Source organism: Anolis sagrei, chromosome 1, assembly GCF_037176765.1.
Source record: "Anolis sagrei isolate rAnoSag1 chromosome 1, rAnoSag1.mat, whole genome shotgun sequence".
Classification (NCBI taxonomy): Eukaryota; Metazoa; Chordata; class Lepidosauria; order Squamata; family Dactyloidae; genus Anolis; species Anolis sagrei.
In genome coordinates, this window is record NC_090021.1 from 276393844 (window position 1) to 276406116 (window position 12273).

The window sequence follows — 12273 nt, forward strand, 5'->3', positions numbered from 1 at the left end:
ACATAGGCAGCTATTTGATGCCATTAAAACAATATAAAATCACAATAAACATTTAAAAATAGAATTATAAAATACATTCCCGATTGTTTCTTCTCTGGAGTTCCCCTGTGTTTGAGTTTTGTTCTTTATTTATTGTTATAATTTTAGAGTATTTTTAATACTGGTATTAAAAATCAAGGTGGCTAATTGAAACATTCACACCTAGCTCCAACAGACAAGAGTTCTTTCTCCCACTCTGGATTTCCACAGATATATAAACCCCATTCCTCTAGTTTCCAACAGACCTCACAACCTCTGAGGATGCCTGCCATGGATGCAGGAGAAACATCAGGAGGGAATGCTTCTAGAACATGGCCACATAGCCCGAAAAACCCACAAAAACCCAGTGATTCCATGAAAGCCTTCAACAACACATTAAATGTGTGAATTTGAGTTCCATATGTTTCTGGTTATTATTTCCATCCTGTACCAACTTGGGAGACTCATCCACTTCTTTTATACATAAGTGGACAAGTAGCAACCTGTCTTTGTGTACATAATCAAATGTATTCTATTTGCTGTTTTAATGGTTTGAGATATCAGGTTGCAAAGTCTGCCATATTAACTTGACAGCTAGGCTTCATACTTCTTGGAACATATTTCTTAGTCCTTGCTTTTTGAATTGGTGGTTCTGTCTAGATTGCAACCAGATCCTTATTAATGCATTGTTGGCTGAAGCTACTGCAGACTTTGGTCTGGTTCTTTTTTTGTACAGTATATAAGCTTTGGCAGGACAGGAGCAGGGGGCGAAAGAATAGTGCCCTAAGCTTGTCTTTGCCAATTAGGATCAGGAGGAGTTCATCCATACCGTGTAATGGGAATGTGCAGCTGGGCAGCATTAAGCTTTGCTCTCATTATCACTCATGCTGTTTCAAGGTCCCATCCCTATATTTTTATTGATTTCTTGCTGAGAAATCATCACCATAATCAACTAGGTCTTTGTTTTTGCTTTTCTATGCTGCTCTCTCTGTGCTCTGGGGGATAATGAATTATTTGTGTGTTCAAACTACCTTTCCCTAGGTGATTCACATTACCAGCATTTAGCTGTTATTGTTAATACACCTCATGCACATCTCACTCGACGTCTGTATATTTACTATGCTGTCATTATAGCTTTTGGCTTCATTTGTGGTAAAGAAAGATTAAAAACTTCAAACAAAAGTTAAAAGGAACTAGGAAAGAGATGCTGTTTATGCTATAGCCAACTCACATCCTAAATTGTTTTAGACAAAACCCTTCCGGAAAAGTCTGGATAAAGTAGATAAACACCGGGAATGTACTGCTGCTGTTTGTCTTCCTTCTTGGATTCTCTGCTAATTCTGTTTTTATCTATCGGCACAGGCTTGCCACTGGCTGTAGGATTCTCTACAAAATAGCAGCAATAAATTGTGACTGTCATATCGAAACAATCAAAGGCCAAGATTTTAATCTGTCTGAAGGAACAATTCAATTAATATTTTCCTTCTTTCCCCCATAAAATGTTCACTGCACACTGAAAATAACATTTTTCAAAATGTGGCAGATAACCAAACTGATGTGCAAGGATCAATCAACGTTTCATCAATGTTACATACAAAACTCTCACATCACTTTGTTAGTTCATCATGTGTAGTCTTTGAGCTCAGTATTCTGGATTAGTTAACCTTGCCCAAACCTCCAGAAAAAAACCCCATTGTTAAGTAGCGTTATGTAAATTGGTAGCTTTGGAATCTATAGAGCACTCAGTCTGGCCTATATATATATATATATATATATATATATATATATATATATGCATGCTTCTGCCAACCTAGCAGTTCGAAAACATGCAAATGTGAGTAGATCAATAGGTACCGCTCCGGCGGGAAGGTAACGGCGCTCCATGCAGTCATGCCGGCCACATGACCTTGGAGGTGTCTATGGACAACGCTGGCTCTTCGGCTTAGAAATGGAGATGAGCACCACACCCCAGAGTCAGACATGACTGGACTTAATGTCAGGGGACTACCTTTACCTTTACCTTTACCTTTACCTTTACCTTTACCTTTACCTTTACCTAATATATATATATATATATATAAACTGCTTTTCATGGGGCTGGTTAAGTAAATCGAGGCTGGATAAGTAAATCAAGGATATTTCTTAGGTCATGGGAAACCCTGGACTGTTCCTATAGCCTTCAGATACAACATTTTCTGATGTCTGGAGGTCATGATACTCTGAAGAATTATGGCTTTATTAAAAAGTATTTGAGCTCAAGACAAATGATGGAAGGCTATCGGAGGTGCAGATTGCCTTTCAATAGCCTGCAGACCCATCCTTGTCATGTGATGAGGGGCCAGTGAAGCCAGCCAGTCCCGACCAAGTCTGGCTTCCTTCACAGGGGCCTTCAAGTACCCACCCGCACCTTAGGCTTCACCTGCCAGCCACATACAGGGCTTCTATAAATATTTGGAGACTTGTATTACTCCAAGAACATCACTTTTTACTCCACTAGAAAATTGAAGATGTATTTTCACTCATACAGAATATTCTAACAGTCCTTAACAAACAAAACAAAAAATCCAAGGCTTACATTGTTCTGTGTTGAAAGACCCATATTTGTATATATCAGAAATGATGGGCTTAATGTATGTATTGAATCTTAAGTCTTAAAGGTTTGCATGTCCATTACTGAGAGACCTTAAGCAGACTCCACAAACTACTGAACCATTGTAGCAGTCAGTTAGAGGCCTTGACCAGAAATTCATGAACCTACCATTGCCCTTCTCTTACTCCTTCTGGAACTCATCACCACACATGAAACCATCAATGGGCATGGTGTGTGTGTGTGTGTATCTATCTATCTATCTATCTATCTATCTATCTATCTATCTATCTTACTGTTCTTAAGTCAGCTACTATTTTGTCGCAACAATAACTTTCCAGATAACCAAACCTTTTCCTGCCCACCCTGTTCTTTGTTAACTTCTGTCTCTTTCTTGTCATTTCTATATGGGACTGGATCTCTGTCTCCCTTCAGAAATTATGTGTCCTGTCACAATGGCATTTGAAGTCATTCATGAAATCAATTCTAGATTCTTCTAGTAAGCATATATATTAGAGGAAATGGTTTTATGCCTTATGGAATTGTGCTGGATAAATACAAAGGACGGGAGAGATAACAGGTGATGTGCTTTGTTATTAAATAATCTGACATGATTTCTTTTTGTATTCTTTCCTATCATTAAATGCCATGCAGTAGGAGGAAGGTCAGTAACTAGGATATTTTTCAGGTTTGGGGTTTTGTGAAACTTGGTAAAATGTAGATTTCCCCCAGTTTCTAAATCCCTTGATATTTGGATAAAGTTAGCTTTTTTGAAACAAAGTTGTTGAACAGAATATGCTCTAGCCCTTGAAATTCATGTTGGTGCAACATTAAAAAGAAGATGATATAAGTGGGAACTTTCAGTCACACCTTGCATTTTATTGCATCCTAACAGGAGGGCCTCCTTGTGGTGCAGCAGGTTCAACCGTTGAGCTGCTGAACTTGCTGACTGAAAGGTTGGTGGTTCGAATCCGGGGAACATGGTGAGCTCCCACTGTTAGGCCCAGCTTCTGCCGGCCTAGCAGTTCAAAAACATGCAAATGTGAGTAGATCAGTAGGGAAGGTAACAACTCTCCATGCATTCATGGTGACCACATGACCTTGGCTCTTTGGCTTAGAAATGGAGAGTTGGACGTGACTAGACTTAATGTCGAGGGATTTTTTTTCCCTTTTTAACAGGAGTGCTCCTGTTAAGGGATCCAGTCCATGGCTTGGGAACTACTTTTTTGAGCTGTGGTTTCTGGAATCAGCTAGCATGATTTCACCAGTAGCCGTATTGGCTGTAGGATCTGGGATTTATTTATTTATCTATTTATTGCATTTATATCCTGTCTTTCTTCTTAAAGGAGAGTAATCTTTTCAAGCTTTGGTTCAATGTACATTGAGTAGGAGGCTTTTATGCTACCATTCAGAACTCACCCGTGATCTTTGTAAAATAGTTCCACACCAGCTTTTGGGTGTGCTCTTTATTACTTTTTTTTGTATTTTTTTCTATTCAGCTAGCCTTTTTTTTCTTCCTAAGCAGTATTCTAGCCATTTTTGTTTCAGCTTCCTTTTAAGCAGAACAATCTAATTCTTCCAGAACCATTATTTTTTAAATAATGATGGTTGCTTTCCCCCGTTCTCTTGAGATTGTGGCAGCTCAATTGCATTAGTGTCAGATTCTATTTAACTTACCTCACTTAATGCTGTAGTAGGCTCAGCGCTTTATTTCCTCATCGTATGACCTATTAAATTACTTGGCATTAATACATCCTTTCCTTATCATACTATATTAACTCACTTTCAATTAATCTCATTTATTTTGAAATAGCTTCTTGTCTATTGTCCCGCCATCTACTCTTGCCTCTCCCCAACACTCTGATGCTTTAAAATAAATTATATGTCAGAAGAAGTTTGTAAGAATCAGGATTTACATGAATCCAGACTAACCACTTGAAATGGGGTTTGTTTTGTTACCTGAGCAAATTGATCAGTTAAATAAAGTGTGGGGTTGCAGATCCATCTGCTCAATATTAGCAGAAACCAATGTGATTGCAAATGTTTATGTCAAGTTGAAACATTAGCAGTCTCTGGAATGTGGTGCCTATTCAGTTTTCTGTGATTTATTTCAGGCTCTTCTTGTGCCTTGTGGCATTTTTGGTTGCTTCCTAGAAATACTTAGTATAACTGAATATCAGTTAATTAAAAAGCATTTTAAATTTTCAAATTAAATCATTCTCACTGTGTGTTCTGTCTTTTCTATAGTTCCTTTCTCCCTAGTCCCTTTCTTGGGATTTGTGAGAAATTTGTTTGATTCATATTTTAATGTTAACTAATCTAATATGCACTTGCTAAATAATTCATGAAATAGAATACATGTATCCTTTTGTTTTCTCACTTCTGAATACTTTTGTGCTTCATTGTTCTTATAAAATAAATGCACCCAGAAAATAATGCATTTTGGAATATTAATGATAAAAATGAATATATGAAGGAATTATTGTGTAAAGGGGCCATTTTTGGGGATTGAAGAACCATGTATGAGAGGAAATTGTTGGGGAAATGTAACAGGAGAAATGTGAACGAAATTGGTTATCCCTAAAACACTTATCTAAAAATGTCATAAATGTTCACGTTTACTAAAAAAACAACCCCACACAAATATTACTGAAGCAGCATTAGATAAATGTGTGTCTTTTATAAATAACTAAAACTTGTGCACCAGTTGCGCCCGTACCTTGGGAAGTCTGATCTGGCCACAGTGGTTCACGATCTTGTTCCATCCTGAAAGACTACTGCAACGCACTCTACGTGGGGTTGCCCTTGAAGACTGTTCAGAAACTTCAGCTGGTCCAGCGAGCGGCAGCCAGATTGCTCACCGGAGCAACATACAGGGAGCACCCCCCCCCCCCCCGCTGTGTCAGCTCCACTGGCTGCCGGTTCAGTTCCGAGCACAATTCAAGGTGCTGGTTTTGACCTACAAAACCCTGTACGGTTCCGGTCCAGTGTATCTGTCCGAACGTATCTCCCTCTACGTCCCACCCTGAAATTTGAGATCATCGGGGGGGGGGGGCTGCTCTCGACCCCACCGCTATCACAAGTAAGGTTGGTGGGGACGAGGAGCAGGGCCTTCTCGGTGGTGGTCCCTCACCTGTGGAACTCACTCCCAGGGGAAATTAGGGCATCAACATCCGTCCTCTCCTTCAGGAGGAAGGTAAAGACGTGGTTGTGGGACCAGGCCTTTGGGCAATCTGACAACTAGATAAGGACAACCAGACGAATAGGACTGACAGGACTGACAATTGTGGAATTGGAATTGAACTATGAGATAGCGAACGCTGACCGTCAATGAGGAGAAATTGGTTTGTATTGGTTTTATTGGTTTTATGGTTATAATGCAAGAATTGTTGTTTAATTGTTAATTGATGTTATTTGTTTTATTGCTGTTATGTGATGTGGGCATCGATATGTGCCTTGCTTTTGTAAGCCGCCCTGAGTCCCCTTCGGGGTGAGAAGGGCGGGGTAGAAGCAACCGAAATAATTAAATAAATAATACATTTGTGGTGTAGTGGGTAGTGAGTGCCCTAGTGAGTATTTAGCATTTCACAGATCTAGTCACTGTTTATATTTTTAAATTTTTACTACTTTGATGTGCAAGTGTGAAAATGGCAAAAGGGCATATTCTTGTTGCATGATTAAAGTAAAGGTAAAGGTTTCCCCTGACATTAAGCCTAGTCGTGTCTGACTCTGGGTGGTGGTGCTCATCTCCATTTCTAAACCAAAGAGCCGGTGTTGTCCGTAGACACTTCCTAGCTCATGTAGCCAGCATGACTGCATGGAGTGCCATTACCTTCCCACAGAAGCAGTATCTATTCATCTACTCACACTTGCATGTTTTCAAACTGCTAGGTTGGCAGAAGCTGGGCCTAACAGCAGGAGTTCACCCCACTCCCTGGATTCCAGCCGCCAATCCTTTGGTCAGCATTTTCAGCAGCACAGCGGTTTAACCTCCTTTGCCACCAGGGGCCCCTGTTGCAGGATTAGAAAGATCAAATGTGCCTATATGGTGCATTCCAGTCCTTGAGCATCATATTCTCACCTGGATTCTTAATCTGATGCAGAACAGTGTGGCATCCTGGGCTATTTTCTTGACCAAATTCCCTATCTCCACCCCATCTCAAACACACACATATACACACACACTGTATTGGAAAGGAGCTCTCACACCTCCAGATATCATGAACAATGAACTCTTCCTGAACGATCATTTCTTTATTGTTATTATTTTTACTGGCACAGTTTTATTCAACTTCAGAATAAGTGTGAGGTCGATCTATGGATGGTTGCTCTTCCCTCCCCTTCTGCTAAAGGAGTGGAGGGGGGAAAGAGAGCTAGCTCTTGCAAAAGGTGTTCACACTTCAGTTACTTCATTGGCCAAGGGCTTTCACTCACATTAGCTCCATTTGTCACACAACAGAGTTCAGAGTGATACAAATGACTCACAGTTAGTTTCAAGGGAAAATCCTAGGCTGCCTCCCATATATCTGTGATTTGTTTAAATTGTTCCTACACTGCTTTAAAAGAAGACAACAGGGAAATGATTTTGAAACACAGGTGTAACAAGTGTGCATGATTCTTTTGCATTATTGAAATTCTAGGGCAACATCTCCCTTTACTGTTGGCATTCTACTTTCTACCCTATGTCTCTTCTGAACCGAAGCATTCCGTGCTACTACTACAAGGGATATGGGTCCCCCCACGCTTTCATTGTTGGTTTGAAGGAGACTTCAAGAGGGGAATTCATCCTAGTGGTATGGGTACGTGACAAAAGTAATTAATCTCAACTCTTCTGGCAATAATAGCTTTGACATTTATGAGCTTCAGTACCTCAAAGCAGTCAGGATTTTCATCTGAAATGAACACTGTATGGTCTGCATTTGGAAATAAAAGAAGAGCATGTCTTATGGCTGAAAAATACAAATGTTACAGCACTGGAATTCTATTCTCTGGGACTGAGTATTTGCACTTGCCTGGTTTTCTTTCGATCTCATATTAAAGTAAAGGTAAAGGTTTTCCACTAACATTAAGTTCAGTCGTGTCCAACTCTGGGGGTTGGTGCTCATCTCCATTTCTAAGCTGAAGAGCCGGCATTGTCTGTAGACACCTCCAAGGTCATGTGGCCAGCATGACTGCATGGAGCGCCATTACCTTCCCACCAGAGCGGTACCTATTGATCCATTCACATTTGCATGGTTTTGAACTGCTAGGTTGGCAAAAACCGGGGCTAACAGCAGGAGCTCATACCGCTCCCCGGATTCAAACCTGCAATCTTTCAATAAGCAAGTTCAGCAGCTCAGCAGTTTAACCCACTGCGCCACACGGGGCTCTCATATTAATTTATGCTATATATGAACAGTTCATATGTGAATGTAAAATGTATTCCCACATTTTAAATACTGATTATGTACTAAAATTGTTTTTCTGGTTTTAAACCTGGCCTGAAAATCAGAGCAGGAAAAGTGGCCTGTTGTAGTTGTATGATATGTGGATTGCAAGGACAGTTTTTTTTAAAAAAAAACAGAGCTGAAGATAACATGGCATTACTTTTATGATCATAGTGCTGGGAAAGTCTCCTTTACTAAGTGCTGTTTTGAAGAACCAACCTACAGTCTAGATTCTGATACTCCTGATGTCCTGATGATACTCAAAAGCCATCCTCTTATATTTGAAGTAAAAAAACCCCCAATTTTTGTTACTGTTTTTGTGTCAAAAGTAGCATCTCACCGTGAAACTGAGGGGATGTCAACAAGCTTAAAATCCCACAAAGTCTAGGATGCAGAATGGTTCCACTGATCAAATATAGAACTCTCAGCGTCCAAAAATGTTGTTCTCCTGTTTTTTAGGAAATCTGAATCTGTTTATATAGGTTTAATGTGTTCAACAAATTAATTCCTGCTTATGTTCAGAATGGCAGAAATCGCAACCACTTTTAACTTTATAGTTATTGTTGTGTGCCTTCAGGTCTTACAACTTGTGATGATCCTAAAGTAAACTCATCACAGGGCTTTCTTGTCAAGCTTTGTTAAGAGGGGGGTTACCATTGCCCACTTCTGATTCTGAGAGAATGGGCCTTGCCCAAGACAGACCAGTGGATTTCCATGCTCAAATAGAGATTCAAATCCTGGCCTCCCAGAGTCCTAGGCCACTTTCACACAACTGTATAAAATCCCACATTATCTGTTTTGAGCTGCATTGTATGGCAGTGTGGACTCAGATAACCCAGCTCAAAGCAGATATTGTGGATTATCTGCCTTGATATTTTGGGTTATATGATTGTGTGGAAGAGCCAACAGTCAAACCGCTAAACTACACTGGTTCTCTGACTTTATAGAATAGGATAGGAAATCATGAGGAACCCACCTGTTTAAATATAGGGCAGTTGTATTGCTGCTACTGATAAGATTTCTGAAAGCTGCAATTGGATGATGAATCTAAAATCGAAGTCTGGGCAAGTGATTTTTTAAACTGTAGCTTTCTGCCTTCCTCAACTTGTGTTGCCATGGATTTTGAGAGTTATAATGCAATAAGTAATTTTTCAGAATACCCCATAGAATAAATTCTTCTATTGCAAGCTATATCTTGCCTGTGCTTTGGCACAGCAAAATGCAGGATCAGGGTCAGGGTCAGATGGGTGTTTGCCTATCTCCTGATCCTGTGTGTAGGTGTCTGTGAGATTGAGACAGAGAGAGAGAAAGAGAGAATAGGGGTTACCTAAGCTGTTCCTTCTTTTCAATATCCTGATGGCTTCATATCAGATTTTCATTTTTCTTCCTTGGGTAGTAAAACCAACAAGCAGTGAGGAATTTTTCCTTCACTCATATAAGAACATGGAAATTTGATTAACCATAACTGAATGTCATTTGCTATAGGGCTTTAAAAGTGTGATGTTTCTGCAAGTAGAGCAGCCTATCTATTACAGTTAACATGCTAGCAGGTGTGCTTTGTTTGTGTTGCTTTTCCCTTGCTAACACGTACTCATGATTAAAAGCAGAGGCTTGTACATGTAATTTAGAAGAACCCTACTCTTGTTATGCCAAAGTGGTCTAGAATTTCAGACTCTGATCCTTTGGCCTGTTTTCCTTTTTTTGAGTTAAATTGATTTTGGTCTGGGCTGAATTAATTCTGTGGTTGCTGCCAGCATTTGGAGGTACACACATTTCAGCCAGATACAAAGATGCTTTTGTAGTGTGTGTTCCACAGGAATGAGCTGTGAGGAATGGGGCAGGATTATTTTCACTTGATGCTTTGTGCTGTTTCAGTTATATCTGTTTTGGTTTTACTTGTTTGCTGTCTAATTCATATACATCGTAATTTTCCTATTAGGTTTAGCAACATAGGAAGATGTCTTATGTTATGTCAAACCACTGCTTTCAGTGTCGGCTTCACCCATTGCCTTCCCTCAATATTTTGGACTTCAAATTCAAAAATACATCACCACTGGCCAGGTTGCCAGGCACTTCTGGGAACCGAAGTCCCAAACATCTGTAAGACTAAATATTGAGAACTAGTGTCCACATTACACACTCTGTAATTTTGATGTAACACTCTCTGACAGCAAGTCTTCAGGTTTCCGCATAGAAGTCTTTTGTTAAGACGTGCATGGAAATTACTAGGACTAGTGCTTGTTATTTTTTATTTTACATTTATTTATTGCATATATTTGTAATCTCTCAAGCATCTTCCATCTCAGCACAGATTTTTGTATGTCTTCAAGCCATGCCTGGTTCATGATGATGCTAAGGTGAACCTATCATAGGTAATTCTTGGCAAATGTTGTTCAGTGATGTGTGTCAACACCTGCCTCTGAGGCTGAGGGAGTGTGACTTCTCAAAGTGGGCTTCCATGGCCAAGTGAGAATTTAAACCCTGGTCTTCCAGAATTCCTGTTCAGCATTGAAATCCCTACACCATGCTGGCTCTCCTTCACAGGGATAGATTCATTATTTATTTACTATATTTATTTATTTACTATATTTATTTATTTACTATATTTATATACCACCCATCTCAGCCCAGAGGTGACTCGGAACGTTTCATAAATTGGCAACAATTTGATGCTTCAACAATTATAACAAGTAAAAACAATCAAGAAATTCTGTAAAAAAACAATAGCATACGATATAAAAATATTAAAACCATACAAAGCCTTAAAACGTTATCGTGAGCGTCTTCATGTCAAATTGTTATTCCATTGCGTTATCAAGTAATTCCATAATTCCTTTTAGCTATGCCATGTTTGGGAAGGCCTGCTCAAAAATCCAGGTTTTCACCTTTTTTCGAACATATTATTTCAAACATATTATTTCGAACATATTATTTAAACATATCTTCTGTATTCAAGGCATATATTACTTACCAAGGTATGGCTTTTCTCTAAATGTCACATTACACATCATATAATCAGACTATTTTGAGTGGAATCCACTTTGAGGAAGTCCATTACTCGTAGAAGTGGCTAATTTGAATTAAATTTACTGATTCTGGCTCTCTGCATGCAGGCAGCTGCTACCCCGAACCCCATGGGCTAGACTGAATCCTTCTACTTGTGCATGCATTCTGTCCTGTTCAGGGAGGGAAAGAATATTTACTGTTGCATTACTCCTTTTGTGGCAGAAAAAGAGATTCCTCGACACTTGGGGAAATTGGTTGGGAAGAATAACACAGTAAACAGAATTTGCCTATTGAGTGGGGAGATATGTCTGTTTCAAAAATTATTTTGCATAACAGATTTTTAACATGTGAAAATTATGTGCTTTTTTGCACAAAACCTATGATTTTTTATGCAAAAACCCACCCTTTTCCTGTATTCCTGCACAGGGTAATCCTTGGGATGGACAAATACTAAGTGAGAACAGTACAACAGTATTTGTTTTCCCCTCTGGAGGGTGATAGTGGTAGAGAAAATATTATTAATCCTCATATTTACACCCCTAGCCTTGGCTTATATTACTTGTATTCCTTGCATGGGACAGTTTCCAAACAATACAAGATTTTGCATTGGTCCTCCTTCCTGCATGTCAAATAGCTGTTAAGTTTTTATTTGGGTAACCATAAAAACTGCAAATACCCGTTAGAGTGGAATACTGAAACGGAAATAGTAAAAGAAAATATGGTCAAGTGGGCCAGGGATATAGGCCACTCTATACTAATAAGCGAATGGGAACAAGTATGGAAGGTCAAGCTTAAATACACTAGAGCCAGCAGCATAGTAGAGAACTGGCACAAAGTTTTCTATAGATGGCATTTGACACCTGTACAATTGGCGAAATTTAGTAAAAATAACAATACGCAGTGCTGGAAGTGCGGAAAGGAAGCTGGAACCTATTTCCATTTGTATTGGAAATGCAAGAAGATTAAAAAATTTTGGACGACGGTTCATTTACATACTCAAAACAGTATTAAAACAAAGTTTGAGCTCAAACCTGAATATTATTTATTGAACATAACAGATTTAGGTCTGAAGAAAAATGAAGAATTTTTTTTGTTTTATTTATCATCGGCAGCCAAAATATTGATAGCCCAGAAATGGAAAAATAAAGAGATTCCAACTAATGAAGATTGGATAAAGAAAATAACAGATTTCAGAATTTGTGACAGATTATCGAGTCAAATAGAAGAACTCAGTAA

The 12273-nt window shown here is 39.1% G+C and overlaps 1 protein-coding gene across 10 annotated transcripts in view; it reads left to right on the forward strand.

Moving 5' to 3' along the window:
- TSPAN18 (tetraspanin 18) overlaps window positions 1-12273 on the forward strand; it is a 205032-nt gene that overhangs the window by 62865 nt on the left and 129894 nt on the right. The window contains exon 3 of one of the 10 annotated variants that reach the window (XM_060764248.2): window positions 3501-3647. The exons of 8 other annotated variants lie outside the window; for them this stretch is intronic. The gene's annotated coding sequence lies outside the window, so the exon portion shown is untranslated. Of the gene's footprint in view, window positions 1-3500; window positions 3648-7245; window positions 7405-12273 lie in introns of all 10 variants that reach the window. One more of the 10 variants, XM_060764238.2, reaches the window with a different exon arrangement.